The following is a 27,917-nucleotide window of genomic DNA, read 5'->3' on the forward strand; positions in this document are numbered from 1 at the left end:
GTCCCGTCTTGCGAAGGTTCTTGGTTCTTCAAGGCGAAGATGGCATTTTTCCTGCTACAAAGGCTGGTTGGGCCTGGGGGCAGGGTGAGGTGTGTCCACTCTGCTTTTGGAAGCTCTCCAAGGCAGGCTGACCGACCCCTGGAAGGGCTCCAGGCCCTTTCAGAAGCGGGTGAGTAGGGACAACTGCCTGCTTCTAAACCAGCCAAGCATTTACTGAGCATCTGCTATGTGCCCTAGACTCACCTGAGACTCAACCATGAGCAGACACCCGCCCTGTCCTCATGGGACTCGTGGGCTGTGTGGGAGACAGACTTCAATGAAACAATGTCACAAACACTTCTGGCATCCTGAGAAATGGAAGAAAAGTGCAGGCAAGTGGTGCCAACGGAGCCGTGGACATCTCCCTGCAAGGGGTGAATCTCTTCCTTGGTCCCAGTGGGTCAGTCCTGCTAACTACCTCCCTCCTCTACCGCCTCCATTTGGCGTCTGGAGCAGGTGTGCGGCAGCCTTCCCCAGGCAGGGGGCGGTTTGCCACCATTCTGAGTCCTCCCAACTACACATCACCATGCCCAGGGATGTCCATGGTGCGGCCCCGTGGGTCGCCTTTGGGACGTGAAGGCTGCAGATGAGGCCCACCAAACGAGGCACGCATCCCTGACTGCACCACACTTGTTCCTGTTTCCTGGGCCTCCGTCCAAGCACTTTGGCTGCCTGGAATACCCCATACGTCATCCCTGTTCCTTCTTCCCTGACACCCCAGAAATGCGCAGGGCCCTTTCCTGTGCTCCCACAGCAGCACGTTGCACACAAGTCTTCTCATGCTTCCACACAGCAGGCAGCAGGACATGAGGGTAAGGGCATGGCCCTGGATTCCCAGTTCCTCCAGGTTGTCTGGAGGATTAGATGAGATAATATGTAAACGGTGCTTGGCACAGGGCCTGGCAGGCGGCATGGGCCCAATCAGTGTGCATTACAGGTTCCAGCTCTTGTCTCGTGACGTTGAGAGGACCTTTAGATACAGAGCAGGGACCACCTCTACATTCCTTCAGACCCCAGAATCTGACTCAAATCCTGGCATGTGGTGGAACAATCAGCATCTATATTCTGCAGAAGGAGGTTGAGATCACATTCCCCCTTGGTCCCCGCACCTATCAAAGCACACACACAAAGACACAGACCTGTCCCTCAGCCTAGGGTAAAAATGCATTGATACCATTCACAAGCCCTTCCTGGGAGCCTTCTGGTGTTTTCCTAAGGAGCTCACAGTCTCTCCTGGACAGCGTTCTGCCCCCCCCCCCCCACCCGCACGAAGTCCTACCCTGGGGAGGCTGTGCAGTTTATTTCCTGTGTGCCTCATGACCTTCAGGAGTCTTTTCATCTACTCCTCCCTTCAACAAGTGGGCAGAACAAACCCCTCCCTACTCAGCATCAGTGGTCCACATGGGGTGTAGGCACTGCCACAAGCAGGCCCCCCATTGCCCTCTGCCCCCAACACAACATACCATCTTTCAGCCCTGATTGAAGCCGGCTTCCTGCGGGAAAGCTTGGCCACAAAGAGTCAGCCATTATCTAGTGAGGCATCACCTAATTACAACCAGGGACAAGGGTGGCTGGTGATTCTGCTGGCAGCCATAGATGGGCAACTGCCCTCCTGGACTCCACTGACCCCTTCCACACGGTGCCCAGGGGACATTCAAAGCAACATCCTAACCCCACGGGCTCCCCTACAGTATAAACTACTGTTCTAAGAATTTATCCCACTTTCCAGATGGAAAAGTTGAGGCCCCAAGCCAAGATGTGCTTTTCCCCCCAGGTCATCCAGAATCCACTGGTGAATATCCACAAAGAAGCCTGGTCCTGTTTACCTGAGGTTTTTAAGGCTTGCTTATATTACTCGAAGGAGCCCAGACAGGCAGTGCTGGGGCTGGACTGATGGGATTCCGCACCGGAGGGACCCGGGCTCCTCCTTACACCCTGCAGTCCTGGCCATGCCAGCTTGCCAGTTTTGTGTTCTGTGATCTGCTCTCCTCTCTGTCTCGCCTCATCCCTGTGCCAGGGCCAAGCCACCTGCAGTTCCTTCCAAACCACCCGCAGTCAACCACAGAAGCCCAGGGGAACCCACAGGTTGGACCTGAGGGCGAGGGTGGTGGTGGGGCAGGACGGGCAGAAAGAGCCAAAACAACCCAGAAAGATGCATGGACACGGGTCCTCTAGCTCCATCACAGCCCAGTTAAGGGAAAATCCAAGCCGACGACTCACTCATGTCCCAGCCAAGCCTCTTCAGCACATTTTTCCTTTCTGAAAATATTCCTTAACAAAGAGCTGTCTGCTTCTGGCAGGCCCAAACGCAGCCCCACCAGGTCCCAAATGCCAGAAGAGAAGGAAGCTGTTTCATTTTGGCATAACATACTGGTCGTGGGTGAAGGAACTCACATGGACTATCAGGGGCTGCCCCTGGGCAGCAGCACTGGCCCTGCTGTATGAGGCCAGCAGGTGTGATGGGTCAGCACGCTGGTCCCACCAGTCTGCTCAGACTTCAGAACCAGGGCCAGGAGCAGTCTGAACTCCCCCTATCACCAGGAGGTGGCATAAATCAGGGGGCAGGCAGGGGTTCTTTTTGAGTGACTTTGGTGTAGGAGAGTGAGTGTCCTTCCCTTGGAAGAAGGGCAACGCGGGGAGAGATGGATAAAGGGGAAGAGGCCTAGAGTGTGTCCACAGGAGTTCTGGGAGATTCTGGGTCATCCCACCACCTCCAGGGCCACAATGGGGGCACTGGCTCAGGGAGGCTGGTGTGGCTGGACAGGCTGGCTGCCTGGGGCAAGGGCAGTCAGCTCACACCTCTGCCCAGCCAGAGCTGGGAGCTGATGGGGACTCCAGGAGAGCCTGGGCAGGTGAAGTCCAAGGAGGAGTGTTGAGGAGCCCTGTGTGAGAGAGAGAGAGTGTGTGTGTGTGTGTGTGTGTGTGTGTGTGTGTGTGTATGGTTCAGAACATGGGGGGTTGGGGGAGCAGGGTTCCTGAGCATGATTTGAGGGTGGATTTCCAAGAAGCGGGGATCAAGACGAGTCAGGATCAGGGGTGTGTGTGGAGTTACTGGAGTGTGCTGGGAGGACCCTGAAGAGTGATTTTTAGGGGTGCCCTTGGGCAGGGGGTTGCTGGGAGTGGGAGATGAGCCAGCAGACTGAGGTGAGGCCTGTAGTCAGGAATACTGATTTACAGAGAGGCTAGGCAGGGGTCCTGTGGGGTCAGAAGGGAGGGGTAGGGTGGGCTCTGAGGCTGGTATCCTTGGGGGTGGCAGCAGATCTAGGCCCCGAGATAGGATGGGTAGCCAGGGGAGGGACGGGGTGGCATAGGGTCTGCAGATGGGAGGGGTCCTAAGGGATCAGGACGGGTTGGGGGAATATCCTGGGACTGCGGGGGCGGGGGGGGGCGGGTCTGCAGGGTGGGGTTGGGGGCGGGCCCTGAGGGTCCCGGGAGGGGTCCTGAGGGTCAGTAAAGAGGGTGGGTGGGGATCATGGACCTGGGAGGGCTTCCCCGGGAGGGGGCGGGGTGGGAGACGGGGTGCCTGGAAGGGTCCGGGGAGGGGCCCTGAGAAGTCGGGAGGCGTCGGGAAGGAGGGTGGGCGGAGGCCACGGTCTGAGACTGACGGCCAGGTCAGTCCTGGGAGTGCCGAGGGCTCCCAGCGCGGGTTCCAGGGCGACGCGGCCGGACTCCCGGTCTTGCCCGGCCCCCGCGGGCCGCAGCGCGGAGCCGCTGGCCTAAGAAGGCGCCCAGGAGGCCCGGCCCGCGCCGTCTCCCTACCTGCGCCGAGCGCGTCGCCATCGCCGTGCCGAGCCTCGCCGTCCCGGGCCGCGCCGCGGATCCCCACCGTGCCGCTTGCCCCGCAGCCCCGGCCCGGCCCCCTCAGCCGCCCCCCGAGACCGCCGCCGCCACCCGCTCAGCCGCTGCCATTTCACCGGCTGACAGGAACCGCTGCCCCGCCCCCGAGGCCCAGTTAGCCAATTCACCGCCCTCAGGTACCATGGCCCCGCCCACTTGCCAGGAGTGACTGGATGTTTGGCCAATCTGTGGCGATTCCGTGAGGAGGGCTCTGACTATGGCCAGAAGGTTGACGCCTCTGAAGAGAGAAGCGAATTGAAATTAGGGAAGCAATGAAGGACGAGTGGTTTTGCCTATAAGAATGTGGAATCCTGTTGATCAACACCTAGCGGGGCCAATAGCGAGGAAAGAGGGGTGTGTCTGAAGGACGGCTGCGGTCCTGAGGAACCCCAGACTGAGGCAGCCAGGCGTTTGGCATTAAGCCCCGCCCAGACCCGGGCTTTCTGCCCAATAACGAGACGTCCTGAGACTCCCATTATTATCTGCCACTTAAACCAAGCCATGGCAACTGTTGGGACTCTATAAAGAAGATTGACACCTAGGGAGTCAATGACACTGAAGGAGGGCGGTGAAGTGACACTCTCTGGCCAATGGGATCGTGCGAATTGGTAAGAGGTTAGCCTCCCGGCGGTGGGGCTTGAATCCTGGATTGAATGACATAGGGGAGGGGCTTAGGGGCGTGGCCTAGACAACGATGGGGCGGGGCCAGGTAAGGTTGGGTCTGAGAAGGGGCGTTGCCAGAAATCTCTTAAGGCTGAAGGGGCGGTGATAGGACACCTCTTCTTTGAGCCCGGCTCTGTGCTGGAGGGGGGCGGGTCACACGGAAGACTCAGGCCGATCCCCTGCCTTAGTCTGTCTAGGCCGGCTTAAGTATCTTCACTGAGGCTCACAGTGCCTTATGTTCCCCCCATTAAAGCTGTGATCAGGCTGTGTTATCACTACTTACACGGCCCTCATCCCCCACCCTCCCCAGACTGACAGTTGCGGGGAGTAGGGGGGCATGCAGGGCCTAAGTCAGGTCTTCCCAGTACTGTTGAGTGGGGCCCTGCACATGGGAACTGCTTATAAAAATGTTTGATGAATTAATGAATAAATGAATGGTGGGCCCAACACTCTTTAACAGGGAAAGCAAGGGTGTGTGTTGGGAGGGTTACTCATGCTAGGGAAAGACATGTAGGGACAGGCACTGACAGCACGCAAGACTTAGCAAAAAGAACACGCTTCCACACCGAGATGCAGGGATGAGCCCTGGAGGGGCGGGGCAGGGAAGGACCATTTCAGGAGAGGGTGATATCATAAATTCAGAATAGGGACTGTAAATGGGGAGACAGAATTGAGAACAGCAGGGCTGGGACCCAGAGTGGGGTGTGCCAGGACCTTCTAAGATCTAGATCTCAACCTTCTAAATAGTAGGGGGTTCTGTATGGTTTGGAGAGCAATGATGGACATCCCTTTGCTCCCTGCCCCCGTTCATCTCTCTCTGACTTTCTACTTTGTCCCATCTACATTTTGTCCCGGTCTACACTCTCTCTGTCTATTCTCTGTGCTCAGTCTACACTCTGAATCTGTCTACATCCTCTCTGCTGCTGTCTTTACTCTCCCTGTGTCTCTGTATGTCTTTCCTCTCTCCCTCTCTCTTACTATCTACATTGCATATATTAAAATTCTGGAACTGTTAAGAAAAACCCCAAAACATATTTCTAAAAACTCGGGTGGTAAAAATAAATGTAATGCATTCTGTCTCCCTCACAAGCCCATATCCCCCTCCCTCATTTCGTATTTTTTAAAGAACATATCTTTACCTCCATCCTTTTAAAGTCAGCTTATGTGCTGGGCATTTTATAGTCCTGACAAAGTTAAAAGGTGACTTTGGATTTGCCAAGTTTGAAGCTGAAATGAACTTATGAACATTGTCCCCTGATTTCTGGGTGGGCCTGGGAGGGGCCTGCAGACCCCTGTGGACATGGTTGGAGATGGGATGCAGAATGTTAAGTCAGGAGTCCTGACTTAACATTCTGCATCCCATCTCCAACCATGTCCACAGGGGTTACCAGCAAGTGACAATCCCTGAGCTGGTCCCTCTGTGTGGAAGACTGAGGAGCCATCAGAAGGGCCATAGTCTCAGGGTTTGCCCTTGTTTCCAGAGGCTCTCTCTCAGGAAAGACAACTTTGGTGTGAGGCACAACTTCCGAGGAACAGAAAAACCTGGACTGATAGCCAAGATGGGGGAGACAGAGGGGTCTGCAGAGGTACAAGCCTGTATGGGGTTCAGGGCCCCCCAGAAAGAGGTCATGACCAGTTTGTTTCTGGGGCCTTGCCTGGGAGATAGGGGCATCTGGTGTCTAGGGAATAAAATCGAACATCAGAAAGATGCACAGGACATTTGGCCATCTCATTCTCCCACTGCCATTTCCACAGAAAGGATGGTTTTATTCTGGGGACACTTTGATTCCATTTTTATAAGCACAGTGGGGAAAAAAAATCCAACACATTTTCGTTGAAAAAAGACTTTTGAATGATAAACTGCATTTAGCAATTTGATTCCAGGATCATTTTTTTTATTCAGTACAGTTATACCGTTCCCAAATTATTTTCAAAGTTCATTTTTACTTTATTGAAATCATTTTTATCAGGCACATTTTTTCCCATGTAATGTTTGCAGTAAACATTTAATTCATCAATCAAAATTTTTGTCCAATTTTTACCACTGTAATTCTACCACTGTGAGTTTTTGTGTGCGGTTGTCATTTCTTTGGAGTCAAGATTTGCATATTTAAATTTATTAAAAAACCTTTTTTTTTCTCTCTCAGTATTTAGCCATAACAAATTTTAGCACAAACATTTTTTGTGGGTTAAACTTTGGACTCAAAAATCATTTGTTGTGAATATTGATTAATATGAGCTTAGACCTCATACTTGTCTCATAAAGAGCAAAAAAGGTGACAATATTTGTAGCTTCTCCTATGATGAGGTGGAGCCTGTTTTCCCATTATTTGAATCTGAGCTGCCTTTGTCACTTGTCCTAATCAACAGAATGTATCAGAGATGATGCTGGTCTAGTTCTGAGGCTTGACCTTGAGAAACATTGCAGCTTTGGCTCTCTCTCTCTTTGAAAAATTTTAATTGTGGTTAAAAAAATTATATATATATATATATATATATATATATATATATATATATACACACATATATATGTATATATACATATATAGTGGGTGCAAAAAATGTATACACATTTTAAGAAAGGAAAAAACTGTATTAAAGTTGTAATACAATGAATGACACTAGCATTCATTTGATTAATGCCATCTTTTGAGCAAACGTCATACTACACATTGCTACGGTAATTCAATTCAACTTTGAAAAGTGATACATAGATAATATCTCTTAAAATGTGTACACTTTGGGGCCGGCCCAGTAGCTCAGGCAGTTGGAGCTCCGTGCTCCTAATGCCAAAGGCTGCCAGTTCGATTCCCACTTGGGCGAGTGGGTTCTCAACCACAAGGTTGCCGGTTCAACTCCTCGAGTTCCGCAAGGGATGGTGGGCTGCGCCCCCTGCAATTAACAACGGCAACTGGACCTAGAGCTGCGCTGCACCCTCCACACCTATGATAGAAAGGACAACTTGACTTGGAAAAAAGTCTTGGAAGTACACACTGTTCTCCAATAAAAGTCCTGTTAAAAAAAATAAAAAGTGTACATTTTGTTGGCATCCCCAGTGTGTGTGTGTGTATGTGTGTGTGTGTGTATGACATATCACTTGCCACTTTTAAGTGTACAATTCAGTGGCCTTAAGTACATTTACAATGTTGTGCAATCATCACTATCTATTTCCAAAACTTTTTCATCATCCGCAAATAGAAATTCTGTTTCCATTTAACACTAACTCCTCATGCCCCCGCCACCCAGCCCCGGTAACCTCCATTCTAGTTTTTGTCTCTTTGAAGTTGTTAGAAACCTCATACAAGTGGAATCATACAATATTTGTCTTTCGTGTCTGGCCTATTTCACTGAGCATAATGTCCTCAAGATTCATCCATGTTGAAGGATGAACAACTTCATTCCTTTTTATGGTTGAATGATGTCCCATTGTATGTACTTTTTTGTTTATTCACTCATCTGTCTATGGGCACTTGGGCTGTCTTCACCTTTCGGCGCTTGTGAATAATGCTGCTATGAACATGGGTGTGCAATTACAAGTACTCTTTGAGTCCCTATTTTCAATTCTTTTGATATACACCCAGGAATGGACTTGCTGTATCATATTGTAATTCTATGTTTAGCTCTTTGAGGAAATGCCACACGGTTTTTTTTTTTTTTACAGCAGCTGCACCACTTTCCATTCCCACCAACAGGTTTCCATTTTCTCCACGTCCTCGCCAACACTGTTATTTTTCATTTTTAAACATTATAGCCATCCTAGAAAGCGTGAGGTGTTATCTCACTGTGGTTTTGATTTGCACTTACCTAATGACGAATGATGTTGAGCATGTTTTCATGTGCTTATATTGGCCATTTGTGTATCATCTTTGAACAGATGTTTATTCAAGTCTTTTGCCAGTTTTTAAACTGAGTTGTATGTCTTTTTGTTGTTGTTGAGTTGCAGGAGTTCTTTATATATTCTGGATATTAAACCCTTATCAGATATATAATTTGCAAATATTTTCTCCCATTCAGTAGACTGTCTTTTCACCTTTCTGATAATATCCTTTCATGCACAAAGCTTTTACATTTTGATGAAGTCCAATTAATCTGTTTTTTTCTTCTGTTGCCCATGTTTTTGATGCCATATCTAAACATCTATTGCCAAATCCAGTGTCATAAAGATTTACCCTTATGTTTTCATCTAAGAGGTCTATGGTTTTAGCTCTTATATTTAGGTTGTTAATCCATTTGCAGTTAATTTTTGTATATGGTATGAGGTAGGAGTGAAATTTCATTATTTCACATGTGGAAATCCAATGACCCCAGCACCATTTATTGAAGACACTATTTTTCCCCCCTTTGAATGGACTTGGAACCATTTAAAAACTCAACTGGCTGTAGATGTATGGGCTTATTTCTGGACTCTCCATTCTATTCTATTGGTTAAACATCTATCCTTATGCCAGGACCACACTGTTTTGCTTACTATAGCTTTGTATTAAGTCTTGAAATTGGAAAGTATGAGTCCTCTGACTTTGTTTTTCTTTTTAAAGAAACATGATGTTAGCTGTCAGGCAGAAGAAGAGCCTGTGAAAAGAAGTGGAGCAGGAACTGCCTGGAAGGTAGGAGAAGTCGTAGATGAGAATGGTGTTCAAGCAGGAAGAAGGGAGTGACCACCCCTGTAATAGGTGGGACCAAGACAAAATTGGTCTGTTGGTTCTCTCAAGGGGAAGGTAGATACCATCACTGGTTATTTTTGGAGAGTGATGGGAGGCGGGGCAGCCCAGAGAGGGCAAGAGGGAGATGAAGGCAGGAGTGAGACGTTTGGTGACACCTAGAGAACAAAGGAGGTTTTTCCTCAAAGATAAGAGAAGCATACCTGTGTTCGTGGAAGTCTCCTCGTTCCAAGACGTGAGGCACAGCTCACCCGCCGCTCCAGGAATAGAGGGGGCCTTCCGGGATGAAGCAACAGTTGACCCAGGAGTTGACTACTGCAGGGCAGAACTCTGCGGGCAGGTGTCACCCTCCTCCCTGGGGCTCTCCAGAGCAGCAGAGACCAGGAGGAACTAAGGCTCAAGGTGAGAAAAATGAGCAAATCTAGAGAACCGTGACGTCACTCACAAGAACATGAAAATGTCGGAAAGGTGGGGGAAGGGCGGCATGCCATGCATAGGGTCCTGCCAGCGCAAAGAGAAGGAGGAGGGGAGGTATGGTATTTGTTCTGGAAACCTGTGTTGAAGCCGCTTTGAACCCATGGGTGGCGCTGTCTAGCCTGGCGAGAAACACAACAGGTTTTTGATTCCTGCCCACAGCCCACGGGTTCACCTCCTGTTCTGTGGATATTAGCTGAAGTTCTGGAATTCGATTGCTGGCAAGTTTCTGAGAGGCCAGCCCACACTTCAAAGAAGGGGAGACTGATGCCTCTAAAGCGGCAGGTGGCGCTTGTTTAAGAATTGGGGAAGTAAGTAGGGTCTGACCTGGGCAGGTCTTTGGGGAAAACTTGCTGCTGCCAAATCATAGCTTACAGGGTGTGACAGAATCTGTGCAGCCCAACTACTTGGGAAGAAGCTCCAAGCAGATAGAGAAGGAGAGTTTCCTGGAGGAGGTGGTATTAACAGATATGTCTGTGTGTGGGCAGTGGAATGAGCAAACATTTGCTCACTTACTTCATTTGTTCTCTAGACATTTGTTGAACACTTACTTTGAGCCAAGGACAGGCTCCCCATGTGGAACTCACAGTCTAGAGAGGGAGAATAACCTGAAAGCATGGGATTTCTGCATGGTATGTGGAGTAAGGGTTGGGGGAGCTCAGAGGAGTCCCCTGACCCAGTGTGCAGGCAATCTAGGGTAGCTTTTGTGATATAATAAGAAATATACAGTATTTCTTCTTTGAGCCCAGTTCCTGGCACAGAGCTCCTAAAACTCTTGTAATTTATTGATAAGAATATCTTTTGTTATTCATAAGGAGTCTCTTGACCACACCAGAGTTTATGCTAATAAGATGACTTAGAGTAGGGCCCCTTTATAGCCTGAGGATGGTCAAGTGATTATAGGGTTGGAATTTCTGGGTGGAATTTCTGGAGATTAAGCCCTATAAAAACTCTTGGACAATGAGATTTGGTGAGCTGGTTGCTGAGGCGTTCAAATGCAGGATGGTGGTTCACCCCAGTTCCACGGGGACAGAAGCTCTTATGCTTGGGATCTTTCCAGACCTCACCCTATGTACCTCTTCATCTGGCTGTTCATCTGTATCCTTTATAATAAACCAATAAACATAAGTTTAGTTAATGTTTCCTTGAGCTCTGTGAATTGTTCTAACACATTGTTGGAGTGAGCAGAGGGGGTTGTGAGAACTCTGACTTATAGCCAATCGGTCAGAAATATGAGTGGCCTGGACTTGCAATTGGTGTCTGAAGTTGGGAACAGTCTTGTGGGACTGAGCCCTTAATCTGTGAGATCTGTTAGAAACAAGACAACAGACCCACAATGGAATCGCTTATGCTAAGCCCAATGCTACCAAACCAAGACTTCATTTAATGCAATTTTCAGTTCTCTCAGAAATGGAATCTTAAACCAGAAATCGCCTGATCAGCCATCCCCTTCAGGGAAACTACCTTGCAATAATTAATGCACTTTTTATTTTGCCTTGTACAACTTCCTTGTTCCTGCCCCCTTCTTCCTCTAAAATCTTGCCTTGCCCAGCTCTTTGGAGCTCCTTTCTAGCTGCTAGATTGGATGCAATCCTATTCATGAATGGCTGGATAAAGCCAATGAAATCTTTAAAATTCACCCAGTTGAATTTTTTTTTTAACAGCTCTGATGCTATCTCTAGGTTGATAATGTCAGAAATGAGTTAAATTCGTAGGACATGCAGTTGGTGATGGCTGAGAATTGGGGAATTGTTTGGTGATATCGGAAGGAGCTTCCAGAAGGAGCTTATATGCCAGGGGAAAGGTTACATTCTGAAAGGTAAAGCATTGGAGCAGAGATGGAACGGGGTGCAGGGAGAAGTAGTGTTTCAATTAGAGTGATCAGCAGATGTAAAGATCAGGAAATGAAAGTGCATGGGGCTTCCTCTAGGAACTGAAAGTTTTTCAGCAGGACTCTAGGGCCCCAGGAAGGACAACTGGATGGCTAGTTCAGGATCTAACCACAAGTTATGGAACAGTAGGTGAAAGGGTTAATAATAATGTGGTAGAAATAGCCCACCCAAGAGAGAGTATCATGTTTGGCCTTCCTGAGATGGTTGATGTCCCGGTTCCGCTGATACATCTCCAGAGATGGAAAAGCCACCAACTCCTTAGGAAGTCCAGGTAGACACAAAGAGTACACCAAATCAGACAGACATGACTTAGACCCCAGCTCTGCCTCAAGCTGTGCAGCCACGAGCAGTTCTCCTCTACTCTCTTAGCCTCAGTTTCCCCCTATGTGAAGTGGTCCGTTCAGGCTGCTATAACAAAATACTATAGACTGGGTGTCTTAAACAATCAACATGTATTTCTTACAGTTCTGAAGGTTGCAAGTACAACATCAAGGCTTTAGCAGATTCCATATGTGGTGAGAATGCACTTCCTGGTTCATAGATAGCCATCTCCTAGCTGTGTTCTTATATGGTGGAAGGGGCACTGGACCTTTCTGGGGTTCCTTTTCTAAGGGCACTCACCTCATTCATAACCTAGTCACTTCCCAAATGTCCCACCTTCAAATACCATCACATTGGGGATTAGATTTCAGCATCAGGATTCTGGGGGGACACAAACATTTAGTATGGCATAAACCCACCTCATAGGTCTGTCATGAGAAAGAACAGGTCTCTTAGCACCAAACAAATGCCCAACAAAAGACTTTAATTCCCCCAAAAGACTTATAACATATTCACAAGTTAGATCTCCTATACTCTGTGCAACCATTCCAGCAGTCACTCTGGTTATGTCACCTCTTCTGCACCAAGAACATATAAGGAATAATAATTAATTTAGTCACTTAACAAATACTGATGGAGTGACTACTATGTGCCAGGCAGTGTTTTTTTTTTTTTTTTTTAAAGATTTTATTGGGGAAGGGGAACAGGACTTTATTGGGGAACAATGGTCATATTGTTGTCCTTTCAATCTTAGTTGTGGAGGGTTCTGTTCAGCTTCAAGTTGTTCTTTCAGTCTTAGTTGTGGAGGGCGCAGCTCAGCTCCAGGTCCAGTTGCTGTTGCTAGTTGCAGGGGGCACAGCCCACCATCCCTTGCGGGACTCAAACGGGCAACCTTGTGGTTGAGAGGACAGGCTCCAACCAACTGAGCCATCTGGGAGCTCAGCGGCAGCTCAGCTCAAGGTGCCGTGTTCAATCTTAGTTGCAGGGGGCAGAGCCCACCATCCCTTGCGGGACTCGAGGAATTGAACTGGCAACCTTGTGGTTGAGAGCCCACTGGCCCATGTGGGAATCGAACCGGCAGCCTTCGGAGTTAGGAGCATGGAGCTCTAACCGCCTGAGCCACCGGGCCGGCCCCAGGCAGTGTTTTTGACACTGGGGATATAGCAGTGAAGCAAACAGACTCAGTCTTCCCCTTTGAACAGCCAGCTCCCAGCTGTTTTTATAAAAACAGTTGACACTTGAACAATGCAGGGGTTCAGGGTGCTGACACTCCATATAGTCAAAAATCTACATATGACTTTTGACTCCCCCCAAATTTAAGTTGTCCCTTGGTGACCTTGGGAGTTGGCTCCAGGATCCCCTGCAGATACCAAAATCCTCAGACGCTCAAGTCCCTTATATAAAATGATGAGATCATTTTCTGGTCAAATAGGTGGAGTAGTTAAGTGCTGTGTTTGCCTGCTCTCATGACCACATCAAAATTACAACTAAACTACAGAACAACCATCATTCAAAATTTTCTGCAATCTAGCTGAACAGAAGTCCTACAACTAAGGATATACAGAAGAAGCCACCTCAAGACTGGTAGGAGGGATGGATACATGAAATAGGCCAGGCCCATACTTGCATGTGGCAGTTAAAAATCAGGAGGGCTATCTCAGTCATGGAGGTCACCCCTCAGGAGTGAGGGGTCCCAGCCCCACCACACCAGGCCCCCCAGCCCAGAGTTCCAGGGCTGGGAAGAGAAGTCCCCATAATGTCTGGCTGTGAAAACCAGCTGAGATTGTGGCTGAGTGAGATGGAGTCCCATGTGTTTCTCTGAAAGGGCCCACACATACGGACTTACTCGCTGACAGACTCGCTCACTCTGAGCTCCAAAAATGGGACAGAAGCTTAAAAGGCTCCAGGGCTATACAGGGAGGAACTGAATTATCTGGGGTCAGGGCAAGGGCTGGAGGGGCAGATTTCTTCCAGACAGAAGTGCTGTCAGAGGGCATCGTTCCTTTGTTGAGCCCTTCCCCCTCACATTGTGCAGACTTTGGCAAGCACAATATCTGAGTCTCCATCAACTTGGCTAACACCATTTACCCCACCCTGGCGATTCCCTGAGACCCCACCCCACCCAACTTGCAGGCCCACCCAAGCCACTTACAGTAGCTTTTCCATGCAAATGGCCTATCTTGTCTCATGCTTTGGACTTTGCTAAAATCTCTCAAATGTTCACAAACTCCAAACAAGCAGCATCTGGCCTTGGCATGCCCCCATACCTCTTGCTAAGCAGTCCCAAGACTGGTACTAGTGGCAGCCAGCCTCAGTCTGCAGCTTAGCCTCTCCCAGGCACTTCTAAGCCCAGCATGGGTGGCGGCTAGCTGTGGACTGTTTTGTCATTCCAGGAAGCCCCAAGTAGGGCACAGGCTGCGGCTGAATTTGGCCTGCAGTGGGGCTCCTCCTATGAGGCATCGATGTCAACACATCCAGTGTCCAGCTTGGGACTGAGCCCAAACACCACCCAGCTGCCTTGGAGGATGACACACCCAAAAGGCAGACCGGGCAGGCACCAGAACCCTGCTAAAGCAAATCCAGTTCCATCAGCCCCTGCACAACGTCTCCTCCACTGTAGTCACAGCCAGTCCTTACAATCATTCAGCCTGAGGGCCAATCCCTACCACTGACATGCAAACAGCAACCTACGCTCAACTACAGCAGGAGGGCACACACAATCCACACAAGGGACTCTCCTGGAGCACCTGGATCAGGTGACAAGGGAAACTATGCCACGAGGCCCCACAGAACACCTACTACATAAGGCCACTCTACTAAGACTGGAGAGGCATAGCAGCCTTACCTAACACATAGAAACAAACACAGAGAGGTAGCCAAAATGGGGAGACAAAGAAATGTGTCCTAAATTAAAGAACAGAACCAAGCTCCAGGAAAAGAATTAAACAAAATGGAGACAAGCAATCTCCAGATGAAGAGTTCAAAACACTGGTTATAAGGGTGCTCAGTGATCTCTGGGAGAACTTCAAGAGATAGGAAACATAAAAATGGAGATAGAAAACATTAAAAAGAACCAGTTAGAGGGGCCAGCCTGGTGGCTCAGGCAGTTGGAGCTCTGTGCTCCTAACTCCGAAGGCTGTGGATTTGATCCCCACATGGGCCAGTGGGCTCTCAACCACAAGGTTGCCAGTTCAACTCCTCGAGTCCCGCAAGGGGTGGTGGGCTCTGCCCCCTGCAATGAAGATTGAACACAGCACCTTGAGCTGAGCTGGCACTGAGCTCCCGGATGGCTCAGTTGGTTGGAGTGCATCCTCTCAAACACAAGGTTGCCAGTTCGACTCCCACAAGGGATGATGCACTGTGCCCCCTGCAACTAACAACAGAGACTGGACCTGGAGCTGAGCTGCGCCCTTGACAACTAAGATTGAAAGGACAACAACTTGGATGGAGCTGATGAGTACTGGGAAAAACACACTACTGCTCCCCCATAAAAAGAAAAAGTCCTGGAAATACACACTGTTTCCCCAATAAAGTCCTGTTCCCCTTCTCCAATAAAATCTTTAAAAAAAAATAAAAGAAGATAGGTCCAGTGAGACTATCCAGTCTGATGAACAGAAAAAAAAAAAAAAAAAAAAAAAAAGAATGATGAAAACTTAACAGAGCCTCAAGAAACTTGTAGGACACCATCAAGCAAACCAACATATGCATAATGGGAGTGTCAGAAGGAGAGGAGGAATGGAAAGGGAGAGACAGAATATTTGAAGAAATAATGACTGAAACCTCCAAAATTTGATGGAAATGATAGGCTATACATCCAGAAACTCAAAGAATTCCAAGTAGGATAAACTGAGAAAGATCCACACTTAGATGCATGATCATCAAAGTGTTGAAACACAAAGAGAGAATCTTGAAAGCAGGAAGAGAGCAATGTCTTGTCATGTACAATTGATCCTCAATAAGATTAACAACTTATTTCTCATCAGAAACCAATGAGGCCAGAAGGCAGTGGAAAGACATATTTGAAATGCTGAAAGAAAAAAATCTGTCAGCCAAGAATTTTATATCCAGCAAAACTACACTATTCAGCCACAGTAAGTAATAAAGTACTGATATATGCGACAATATGTATGAACCTTGAAAACATTATGCTAAGTGCAAGAAGCCAGACACAAAAGGGTGTTGTACGATTCCATTTATGTGAAATATACAGAATAGGTAAATGCATAGAGACTGAGTGTAGATTAAGTTTCTGGGGCCTGGGGGGAGGTGGGAATGGGGAGTGACTGCTTAAAGGGTATGAGGTCTCCTTTTGGGGTGATGAAAGTGTTCTGGAACTAGATAGGTGATGGTTGCACAACATTATGAACATACTGAATTGTACAATTTAAATGGTAAATTTTATGTTATGTTTACCACAATAAAATAAATGAAGGGAGTCTTTCAGGATGAAATGAAAGAATACTAGACAGTGACATGAATCTACATGAAGAAACAAAAAGCACCAATAAAGGTAACTATATGTAAATATAAAAGACAGTATAAATGTGTTTTTTTTTGTTTGTTAACTCTTGTTTTCACCATATGATTTAAAATACAACTGTATAATGCAATAATTAGAAATCTAGGTTGATGGGCTCACATGTATAAAGATGTAATTTCAGATAATAGGTTAAAGGGAAGGGGAAGTTGAATTATATAGGAGTAAGTTTTTGTGTATTTTAAAAATTAAGTTGGTATTAATATGAACTAGGTTGCTATAAGTTAAGATGTTAATAGTAATCCTGAGGGAAAACAGTAAGAAACTAATTTAAAAAGTATATAGTAAAAGAAACAAGAGAATTTAAATTATACACTAGAAAATATCTATTTAATACAAAAGAAGGTAGTAATGGAGGAGCTGAGGAACAAAAAAGATATAAGGCATATGAAAACCAAATAGCAAAATGGCGGATATAAACCCTACCCTTTCAATAATTACATTAAATATAAAAAGGTTAAACTCTTCAATTCAAAGATAGAGATTGACATAATGGATAAAAAATGATGATCCCCTTATATGCTGTCTATAAGAGTGTATAGATGTAGATATGAACAAAATCAACTCCATCTCTGTGTCTGGATTTCATTTCCTTTTAAAGTTTTATTACGTGCAAAACCTCACAGTCCTTAGCAAGCGCATCAAAGCCTCCTAGTTGATGATCATCGGTGTCCTTAAAATGTAGCCATAAACATTTTTGCTAGTAACGGCAGGCATGACATGACGGTGGAGGTAAATTTCAAACTGTGACAGTATGGATTTAAACAATCACCTATCACAGGGCCACCAGGAGGTATTCTTTGTCCCTTTGTCTTGTCAATCATGAGTACCGAGTTATACTATAAAAAGCACAGTAACAGGGGTCTGGTAACGGAGAATAATCTGCATAAAATTGCTGGGTGGTCTGTTCTTCTCTGACCCAATCTTCCCATAAATAGATAACCCCATAATGAATTCTGTTATATTCTTTGTTGTTTTTTTTTTAAGAGTACAGGTAAAAATTTTTTTTTTTTTAAATTGGGGAATGTTGGGGAATAGTGTGTTTTTTCAGGGCCCATCAGCTCCAAGTCAAGTCATCATCCTTCAATCTAGTTGTGGAGGACACAGCTCAGCTCCAAGTCCAGTCACCGTTTTCAATCTTTTATTTGCAAGGGGCGCAGCCCACCATCCCATGCGAGAATTGAACCAGCAACCTTGTTGTTAAGAGCTCCTGCTCTAATCAACTGAGCCATCCGGCCGCCCAAATTCTGTTATATTCTATGGAGTTGCCTGCATAGTTCTTAAGTCTGAAGATATTTTCTTGTTACAGTGGCCACTACATCTTGCCCCACCCTCAAATAGAGACTCACTTTAGATTAAAAATAAAACATAGTAACATAAAACTGACTGAATCAGATGGGAAACCAGGAGCCATACATAAATAAGTTTGATACACATAGTTTCAAAGTGATTGTCTACAAAATACTTAGTAATTACAAAGGGGGAAAAGGTAACTGCTTAGTGTAATGGTTAAGCAGGGACTCAGAGGTCAACCTGCCTAGGTCCATCTCCCAGCGCCACCACTTACAAGCTGTGTGACCTCAGGCAGTTGCTTGCCCACTCTGTTTCTCAGTTTCCTCATATGTAAAGGAGGTTAATAGTGGTACCTTTCTCATAGGGCTGTTGTGAGAACTGTCAGTGCCCCCCAGCCAAAGACCACCCAGAACATACCTATGATTGAACAAAATTGGGTTTATCACTTGTGGAGGTGAGGGAGAACACACACATAGCACAGGGCTCTGTGGGGCATATGCTAAGTGCTATTACTATTGAGTATTTATCATTGGGATAGACAATTTATACCCATTACTGGTGCACTGTATTAAACCTCACAATAACAGTATGAGAAAGAGTAACTGTCCCATTTCAAAGTTGAGGAGCCTGAGGCTCTGATAAGGTGGGGCAAAGGTCCCAAGACTAGATGGGGTTGGAGCTGCACCTCTGGCGCTGGCCTTGACCGAGAAGCTTCTGCCCCCTCCTTAAATCACTTTTCTCACAGCTGTGTCAGGCATTTCATCTCTACCCACCACTTTCCCAAGAGGAAGTGGAGTCCCCACCCTGTTCCTTGTTCTTCCTGAGATGGGGAGGAATTGATCTGAGGAGGGGCTGCCGAGAGCAATACATGGGGTTATAAAAACCACAGATAGTACAGAGAAAAGTTGGACAGACGAGCAGGGAGGAAAGGAGGATGGCGGAGATGTGTGTGGGGCCCCATTCTGGGGTAATGCTGGGGAGGGCAGAGCTCCAGGGTCTGGGGGGGGGGTGTCTGCGTCTGGCCTCTGGCAGGGCTCAACAGGCTACAAAGCTCAGCTGAGGTTGTTCTGTCCTGTTCAGAAGAGAAGGAGCTCTTTGCTGGCCAGAAATTGGCTGAGAAATACCTTGGGCTACCCAGGAGATCAAGAAGCTTACCAGGTACTGGGGTCGGTGGTTCAGCAGCAAACACCTGGGGATGGGGGCAGCTGGGAGGCTCCATCCAGCATGGGTGGGGTGGAGCAAGTTCTGTCCCGGAGCCCCCAGCTCTGCCCTTCCTGCAGGGTGTCTGACGCGGGCCCCTCTGCCTCGGACGCTGCTTTTCATCTCTTTGGGTCTCTTCATGCTCCTGCTGACCCCCTTGGTTCAAGGTGAGTCAGGGACTGGGAACTAGGAGTCCTGAGTGCCTTTGAGTTTTCACTCTTGGATGGCCTTTGCCCTTTCGCCCTTTTCCACAAACCCCAAACCCACTAGGACTGGGGCATTTGAGCTCTGCCTCATCTTCTGTGTGACTGTGGGTTGGTTACCACCTCTTTCTGAGCCTGTTTCCTCATCTGTGAAATGCAGCTTATCTTCCTCAGAGGGGCCGGGGCACGGGGGAGAGTTAGGCTCTCAGAGACCTGGAAACTGGACCTGGAACAGGATCAGTCATACAGTTGGCTCATAAAGGGACATTCTCTGCTCTATTGCAGTCTCCGGGATCCAACAATCCCTGCTGAGAGAGACAGGCCATCAGGAGAGCCACAGCCCAGGTGAGGGGCTGGATGCTGGCATCTGGAGTAGGAGAGGGCTCTGAGGCTGCATGACTTTGGACAAGGGATGAAGGAGGAAAGACAGGAGTGGAGGAGGACACTGGCCCCCTGCATGAGTGTCGTGCGGGGAGGCCTGCGGGGTCTCTGCTCCCGCTCCCCATACAAGAACGCAGGATATGGTGAGGCCAAAAAGGAACACCCACGGAGCCATAGGTAGGGGAGTGATACCACTACGGTCTCACTGGAGGCTGGGTTCACTGGACGTGCGACCTGCTGTTCGTTTTGTCTGCAACCCACCGACAACTCTCTTTCACTCTCCTCCACTCTCCTCCGCTCTCCTTCGTAGCCGCAGCAGTTATATTAGTGGCCAACGGCTCAATGGCTACAGCTGACGGCCAATCAGCCACAGCTGATGGCCATCTACTACCCGAGCCAGCACCCCTCCACGTGAGACCGAGAGCCTGTAAACTTCTTTCTGGGGCTCTGCCCCCACACTCCACCCCTACAGGTTCTCGCCTCACAAGCGTCTTCCGCGAGAGTCCCTGTGTCATATTAGCCTACTGACACCTATGGACGAAAAGAAACGGTAGTCTTAGGAACCAACAATGGCAAATCCCTTCCATCTGGGAGGATACATGCCAGCTTCTTGTCCTGGGAAAGGAGGGTTGCTGCCATTGGCACCTTTCCCGGTTTGTGGTACCAAACCTTTATGGCAGTGCTCGGGGTCCCTTGCATAGTTTCAACATGTAACAGAACAGGGGACCCCATAATAGGCCATAGTGAGAGCACATAGTTTCCTCGCAAAATCATCCCGGTATCGGGACCTCTGTATACTACAGTCACTTGAGGTGGCCACTCAGCCACCACCCCTGGCGTCACTTGCAAATCATGAGTCAAACCGGCCCCCCATGGGGCTATCAGACCCAACCACCGACAGTGGGGGCTTTTGACCTGCCAGGGCCAAGTCCATTGCTGCCGTTCCCCTGCTTTCAAGCATGTGGGTGCTGGCAGCAAAATGTTCCCATTTCTGCCATAGCCTGGCTTTAACAGAGTCTCACTTGTGGTAACTTGTAATTGAATGGGAGCGGCCGTTCGATGTAGCAGAGCTTCTACTGGCGCAGGCCCTCCCTTCCGTGGTCTCTCATTCAGGACTCTCAGGACGTCCCATAGACGCGAGGCCCAGTCACGCATCGTGGGAGGGTGTTTTGACACCCGGAGACCTTGCTTCAAAAGACCATTATAACGTTCAATCATGCCAGCTGCTTGTGGATTGTACGGGGTGTGAAACAGCCATTGCACGTCCATCCTGGCAGCCCAGCGCTGCACTTCTTGCCCCGTGAAATGGGTACCCCTGTCACTTTCAATGACTTGGGGGCGCCCATAGAGGGCGCACAGCCGTGTAAGGGCGACCACTGTATGCCGCTGATCCGCAGCCGGACAGGGCCAAGCAAACATCAACCCCGTAGCAGTGTCCACTGCTGTAAATGCATATATCGCATTGCGGGCCTTAGGCAGGGGTCCAATGTAATCCACTTGCCAGCGAGTGAGGGGCACCCTCCCTCGTGTAATTTGCTGTGTCTCCCAGGGGAGCCTCCGCCTTTGGGGGCTATCCTGGGCACAGACGGCACAGTCATAGCAGGCATCTGCTATCTCCTGCCATTTCAAAGGCAGGCCCCAGCGTCTGCTCACCTGCCACATGGTTCGGCTTCCAGCGTGCTGTAATTTCCTATGCAGCCAATGGGCCACATCAGTGGCCGGAGCCCGCTCTAACCATCGTACACGTGCTAGGGCGTCTGCTTCATCATTACCTGGGTACACTAAGGGGGAGTGACCTGTGACATGCATTAAGGTCACCTCCTTTCTCTGCCCTAGGTCCCAGAGGTCCTGCCACATGGCTTGACCCCACAGTGGACGGTGTCCCACCAACCAGTTTTGGTGTTTCCATGTAGGGAGCCACAACGTTAGGCCCCGAAACACCGCCCAGCTGTCAGTGCAAATAACTAGGGGCCCAGGCTCGTGGCTGATCACCATCCACACAGCCCGTAATTCAGCCCACTGGCTACTCTGGCCCGTCCCAGTGTCAAACCAAATGGTGTCTGTTTTGGGCTGCACACCAATAGCCGTCCAAACAGCTGCAGCCCCTCGGCTAGAACCATCGGTAAACCAGGCATCCTCAGGTACGGGGGACTGTCCTTCTTTGTAGGGCGAGGGCTCCAAGTCCTCCCCTCTAGGCAGAGCACTTGGCTCAGCCTGGGCTACAAGCTCCACAGGCCCCAGGACCTGTTGTAGCTCTGTGCTCAAAGGGCTTGAACTAAGGGTGCTATGTTGCTCCAAGTAGGCACCCCACTTGGCGAGGGTGGTGGTCTGTGCCACCCCCGTTTTGGGTCCCTGGGTCCACGTACGGACCCACCCCTGGACAGGATACGTTGTTCTAACCAACACGCGTGCTGTTCCTGTGATGGCTTCTGTGGCCACTAGGGCTGCATACACAGCAGCCAGCTGTTTCTCTATTAGAGAGGAGCGGACCTCCGCTCCTTTCCATAATTGGGACCAAAATCCCACTGGCAACCGGAGACGCTCCTGCCGTTGCCAGAGGCCCCATCCATACCCCTCTTGGGTTACATGAACATCAAGTTCAAATGGGCGGCCGGGGTCCACTACTTGCAGAGCCTGTGCCTGCTGCACTGCCCGTTTTGTGGCAATGAAGGCTTGCTCTATAGCCTCAGTCCAATCCCATGAGGCCCCCTTTTTTATCATATTGTACAAGGGCCTTGCCATTTGTGCTAAATGGGGTACAAACGCCCGCCAATATCCTAGCAAACCCAAATACGTCTGCAGTTGGGAGACCTTGGTCGGCCGGGGAAAGGCTTGTATTTTGTCAATGATTGCCTCAGGTATAACCTTTGTCTTACCCGACCACACAACACCCAAAAACTTGACGGATAAGCCAGGGCCTTGGACCTTTTCCTCATTCACCGCCCAGCCGCGTGACTTCAGGTGGCGGAGAAGAGAGGGAGCTGCTTGCTCTAAATCAGAAAGAGAATCTGAGGTTAACAGAATGTCATCAACATAATGAAACAAGGCCACAGAGGATGGGTGATCCCACTGTGCCAAATCCTGGGCCACAAGCCCGTGGCAGATAGTGGGGCTGTGCAAGTATCCTTGCGGAAGGACTTGAAAAGTCCACTGACGCCCATCCCACGTAAAAGCAAACTGCTCTTGACACTCGGGTGCAATGTCAATGGAGAAAAAAGCATTGGCCAAGTCCACTACATAGTGATATGTCCCCAGGCGGACAGTCAGACGATCCATTAAATCATGAATTGAAGGCACTGCAGAGTGCAAGGGTGGCGTCACCTTATTTAACTCCCTATAGTCCACAGTCATTCGCCAGGTCCCATCTGGCTTCTTGACAGGCCATACTGGGGAGTTAAAGGGACTGTGCGTTGGCCTCACAATATGTGCCTTCTCCAATTCCAATATTGTACGACCGATCTCCTCCTGTCCTCCTGGCAGGCGGTACTGTCGCACTGTAACCACGCGCCAGGGCTGTGGCAACGCTTGAGGAGGGTGGTGAGCATGCCCACGTGTCACCGCTTTCACCACCCTGATCCGGAGACGGAACTCTCCTACCGACGTCTGTAAGCTGAGGCCATGTAGCACGTCCACCCCTAGAATATATTCCGGAACGGGGGAGACATAAACCTTGTAGGTACGAGGAGGGAGCCTTCCTATACCCAGTGGTAAGGAAACGGCTTTCACAGTCACAGTTTTTCCCCCGTAGCCATCAATGCAGATTGCTGGTCCAGGGAACAGTTCTGGGTTCCCATAAACGAGACTGCAGTCAGCACCAGTGTCAACTAGAGCCAAAACCCTCTGTACATTCGAAGGGGACCAATGTATGGACAGTTCCACGTGGGGCCTCCGGTCCCTGCTCGTCCCCTCTGACCGGGTACCTTGGCCCCACCCCTAATCAAGCTGCAAGGAGTCGGCCTCAAGTGGCTGCATGAAGTCCTGAAGGGACACGGGTCGCGCTTTCCCAGACTCCTCCTTTATGCTTCTCCGGAATTGTTGTTCCGGACGCAACTGTTTCCAAAGTTCAAGCAGGAGTGCGTTGGGTTGCTGGTCTATTTTTTCCTGATCAACCCCTGCTGCCACGAGATCACGCCACATCTGTGCGCGTGTTACTCTCTGAGGCCCGCGACCTCGCCCCTTTACCTTTGGTGTGGGCTTCCAGGTCTCAACTGTGCGGACCTCCTGTCTTAACTTCCTTCGCCTCCGGCTTTCAACATCCCCTAGGCTGGCCATGGCAGTTGTAACTTCATGGATCCGTCGCCCTACATACGGTGTAAGAATAGCAACCAAGGATCCAAAAGCACTCGCAGGCGCAGTGTCCAAAACCAGATCTCTCATGCTGGCAGTAAAAAGCTCGTCATCTGGGCCCTGCATGTTGAGGTTAAAAATAGCATGTCTCATACCCATTTCACGGATTATTTGCGTAAGTTCTGTATATGACTGCCATTGACTCACAGTGTCTGGCAGCTCGCCAGCCTGTTCCCATACGGTGCGTACCGCAGCCGTGAGCCACGCCATTAGAGAATGGTTGCCCTGGTTATTGGCCAACCTATGGCAGTTTTGTAACCTTTGTCGCAGGGACGGATGTACTGTCACGAAGGCTAGCTTTTCCATCTCGCCTGGGGAGCAGAGAATGCTGTCTGCTCCCTCATCCCATAAACGTAACAGCCAAGCCGAGACTGGCTCTCCAGGGTGCTGGCTGTACCGCCTCCCCAGCTCCTGCAACTCAGTGGGAGTGTATGGGGTGTAGGTAGTGAACTCAGTCACATCTGGGTTGCCGGCAGCAACGCCCCCGGGGCCCAAAGGTTGCTCATGCTTTACCTTGTGCTTCATGATGGGCCGGGCTTGGGGGTTGGGAGGTACATTTTCTCCACTTGCTTCCTCTGCCTCAGAGTCTCCACCTTGGGGCCCCTGTTCTAACAGGCGGACCCGGGCTTCCAGCGCGTCCAACCGGGACACCTGGTCAGGCACCTGGGCCCTTTCATTAAGCACATTTTCCGTGTTGAGACTCAAAGCCGTGAGGAACATCCAGCCCGTGCGGCCGGCTGTAGCCCTCTCCTCCTCCGGCAACTGCTCAGCCAGAGCCTGTAGGGCCCTCTCCACGCTGGCTGGAGAGCCGTCCATCTCCTCCCACCCCTCCTTGGGGGTCCAACTCTTGAGAACAGTGGCCACCGAACACCATATACTGTGTGGGGGCCATACATCCTCCTGCCCAGAGTCAGACGCCATTCCTACCTGGTCGGAATCTTGCTCACCGTGGCAGGTGTCTGAGTGGGTGGAGGCCTCCTTGTAAGCTATCCACAAGCTTCGGATCCTAAGGCCGCAGCAGACCAACAAAAGGAGGACACCGCCTTCTATGCCCAAGCAGGTGGTGTGCCAGCTGGAGGCTCGAGTGTCCCAGGCAGACCGCGCCTCCCGTTCCCGGTGTCGCTCCTCATGGGCGTCCCGAAGCTGGGCTCTCACACGAACAAACCGCTCCACCATGCTTTGGTAGGTTTTGGCCTGCACCGCACTCTGCTTACGAAGCTGAGCTTTTATACGTGTAAACTGCTCCAGTACATTCCGGAGTGTTTCAGCCGACACCATACCCTGCTCGCTGCGCCATTTGTCGTGCGGGGAGGCCTGCGGGGTCTCTGCTCCCGCTCCCCATACAAGAACGCAGGATATGGTGAGGCCAAAAAGGAACACCCACGGAGCCATAGGTAGGGGAGTCATACCACTACGGTCTCACTGGAGGCTGGGTTCACTGGACGTGCGACCTGCTGTTCGTTTTGTCTGCAACCCACCGACGACTCTCTTTCACTCTCCTCCACTCTCCTCCGCTCTCCTTCGTAGCCGCAGCAGTTATATTAGTGGCCAACGGCTCAATGGCTACAGCTGACGGCCAATCAGCCACAGCTGATGGCCATCTACTACCCGAGCCAGCACCCCTCCACGTGAGACCGAGAGCCTGTAAACTTCTTTCTGGGGCTCTGCCCCCACAATGAGGTCTTGGGGGCCTGTGATATTGGGCAAGTCGCTCTCCAAGCCTCAGTTTTTTTGTTTGTGTCTAATGGGCTGTTGCGGTCACAGTGAGATGCAGAGATCCTGTTCTCATGGGGCCGTCTCTGCAACCAGTACACAGTAGGTGCTTGTGGGGGCAGAGCCCCAGAAAGTAGTTTACAGGCTCTCAGCCTCACGTGGAGGGGTGCTGGCTCGGGTAGTAGATGGCCATCAGCTGGGGCTGGTTGGCCGTCAGCTGTAGCCAATTGAGCCATTAGCCACTAATATAACTGCTGCGGCTATGAAGGAGAGCTGAGGAGAGTGAAAGAGAGTCATCGGTGGGTTGCAGACAAAACGGACAGCAGGTCGCACGTCCAGTGAACCCAGCCTCCAGTGAGACCGTAGTGGTATGACTCCCCTACCTATGGCTCCGTGGGTGTTCCTTTTTGGCCTCACCATATCCTGCGTTCTTGTATGGGGAGCGGGAGCAGAGACCCCGCAGGCCTCCCTGCACGACAGTGCTTAATAACTAAAGTCCTCTTCTTCCAGCAGTCATTTTGCAGGAGCAGATGCAATTAGACCTGGAGGAGATCCGCCAGCCGCTGGCCTGGATGAATGCCACCCTGGGTAAGTTTGGATATTAAGGGACCCAGCTGTGGGGTCCCCTGTGGGGTCCTAGGTGGGGTGGGGCTCACCTTCCATGGTGGCCGGCTGAGGATGGCAAACCAGAGCTGGGATCTTTCTCATGGGTTTCTCAGGACTGAGCTGACAGCGAACAAAGGGTCCCAGGCTTGGGTTCCCAAGATCTGAGGCAGGTGTTGGGGGCCTGTCTCCTTAACTGGCAAATCCAACCCGCCCTCCCTCCCAGCTGGCCTGTGCAAGCCCTGCCCCTGGGATTGGGACCTCTTCCAGGGAAACTGTTGTCTTCTCCCGGGCCTAGAACACTTGGAAAGCTACTGTCTGCCTGTGAGGACATGAGGCCCAGCTGGTGGTCATCAACAACATGGAGGAGCGGGTGTGCCGGGCCAGCCTCCTCTCTGGGGCTGGGCCAGGTGACTGGTCAACCAAAAGCCTTCTGCCACCCTCCTCTGCCCTCTGACAGATGGAGGTCTGGTGGGCAGCTGGTGGTGGTGGGGGACATGCAGTCAGGGAAGGCTTCCCGGAAGAAGAATAATGGCTTTGTGAAGGTAATGTGAGAGGAGCCCATGTATGGACAGAAAGGGAATTCAGAGTAATCCCACCGATGACACATAAGTGAACTGAGACACAAGCTAACATATTTCCACACATCACAGCATACATGCACATGTGAACACATACAACTTAGGTAGGGGCTATAGGCCAGACGGCAGAAAGAACTTCTGTGGGATGCAGGGGTCGGGGGGATGTGGGAAGGCATGGGACAGGTGGCATGCACAGATCTGCCTCTGATGCCCCACCCTCTCCCTCTGCCATGCCCCCAGAAATTCCTGAAGTCTTGGGATATCAGAAATAATAAACACACCTGGATCGGCCTCAGTGACCAACACAATGAGGGGTCCTGCCAATTGGTGGACAAGAGCCCCCTACAACTCTGGTGATGGCCTAGAAGGAGGAGGGTAGGGAAAAGACCCCCACCTCAAACCAGGGGTGCTCTGACTCTGGGATTGGGCAGTACCACTGAGAAGCTGGGTGGCGATGCAGAGTCCTGCATCCACCCAGGGTGGGGTGAGAGGTCTGATGCTATAAGTGTAGGAATGGGCCCAGGAATTTGCATTTTTATTTTACCAGAGCTGATTTGGAAGGAGGTGGTTTTTGAATCCACATTTTGAAAACCCTACATCTGAATTCCTCTCCCCCATCTGGCTGGTTCTTGGAAAATTGCTGACAAAGGCCATGGACCAGTTTGTCCAAGGGCGGGTTGTGGGGGTGGACTCTGGGTGGAGGAGGGGACTCAGCTCGGATGGTGTCCACAGCTTCTGGAAAGAAGAGGAACCTAACAATCTTGGAGACGAAGACTGTGGAAATGCCCGGTGATAGCTGGAATGATAACGAAAGTAGTGTAGAAGATTTGTGGATCTGCGAGAAACCCTTCGCTCCCTGCCCTGGTCTCTGAGGGCCACTGTCAGCCCCTCCCACCTCCCCAGAGCGCAGGTGGTTTGGGCATGCACTCTGCCAGCTTCTCCCTGGCCCCACCCCCTTCTGTTCTCCCTCCCCCTGAACTGAGGTTTCTGAGATCCTGAGACTTGGAGATCCCCTTCTCCTCGGAGACCCATCCCTCCATAGGTTATCAACCATCTGTCTTCTTCTGTGGATGGTCTCAGGGCTCGCCACTCAGACCCCATGACGTCCCCTTAATAAAGTTACATACTGCATTATGCCTTCTGTTGAATTTATTGTCTATTCCTTTGCCACTGTT

At 50.0% G+C, this 27,917-nt stretch overlaps 1 protein-coding gene and 1 pseudogene across 4 annotated transcripts in view; one reads left to right on the forward strand and one right to left on the reverse strand.

The window, feature by feature from the left end:
* Positions 1 to 3,973, reverse strand: part of EVI5L (ecotropic viral integration site 5 like) — a 28,940-nt gene extending 24,967 nt beyond the window's left edge. Inside the window, exon 1 of one of the 3 annotated variants that reach the window (XM_074337735.2) lies at positions 3,799 to 3,973. The gene's annotated coding sequence lies outside the window, so the exon portion shown is untranslated. The remainder of the gene's footprint in view (positions 1 to 3,798) is intronic. The other 2 variants (XM_074337733.2, XM_074337736.2) reach the window with 2 other exon arrangements.
* Positions 40 to 27,873, forward strand: LOC109434703 (uncharacterized; annotated as a pseudogene). Its single transcript, XR_016019105.1, has 10 exons — positions 40 to 169; positions 3,741 to 4,013; positions 18,553 to 18,681; positions 18,795 to 18,872; positions 18,995 to 19,081; positions 19,403 to 19,462; positions 26,072 to 26,146; positions 26,388 to 26,534; positions 26,983 to 27,095; positions 27,475 to 27,873. The product of XR_016019105.1 is annotated as an uncharacterized LOC109434703 (transcript).
* The last annotated feature ends 44 nt before the right edge of the window (positions 27,874 to 27,917 follow it).

The sequence above is a fragment of the Rhinolophus sinicus genome, chromosome 15 (assembly GCF_057876585.1).
Source record: "Rhinolophus sinicus isolate RSI-liver-muscle chromosome 15, RSI-T2T, whole genome shotgun sequence".
Lineage (NCBI taxonomy): Eukaryota > Metazoa > Chordata > Mammalia > Chiroptera > Rhinolophidae > Rhinolophus > Rhinolophus sinicus.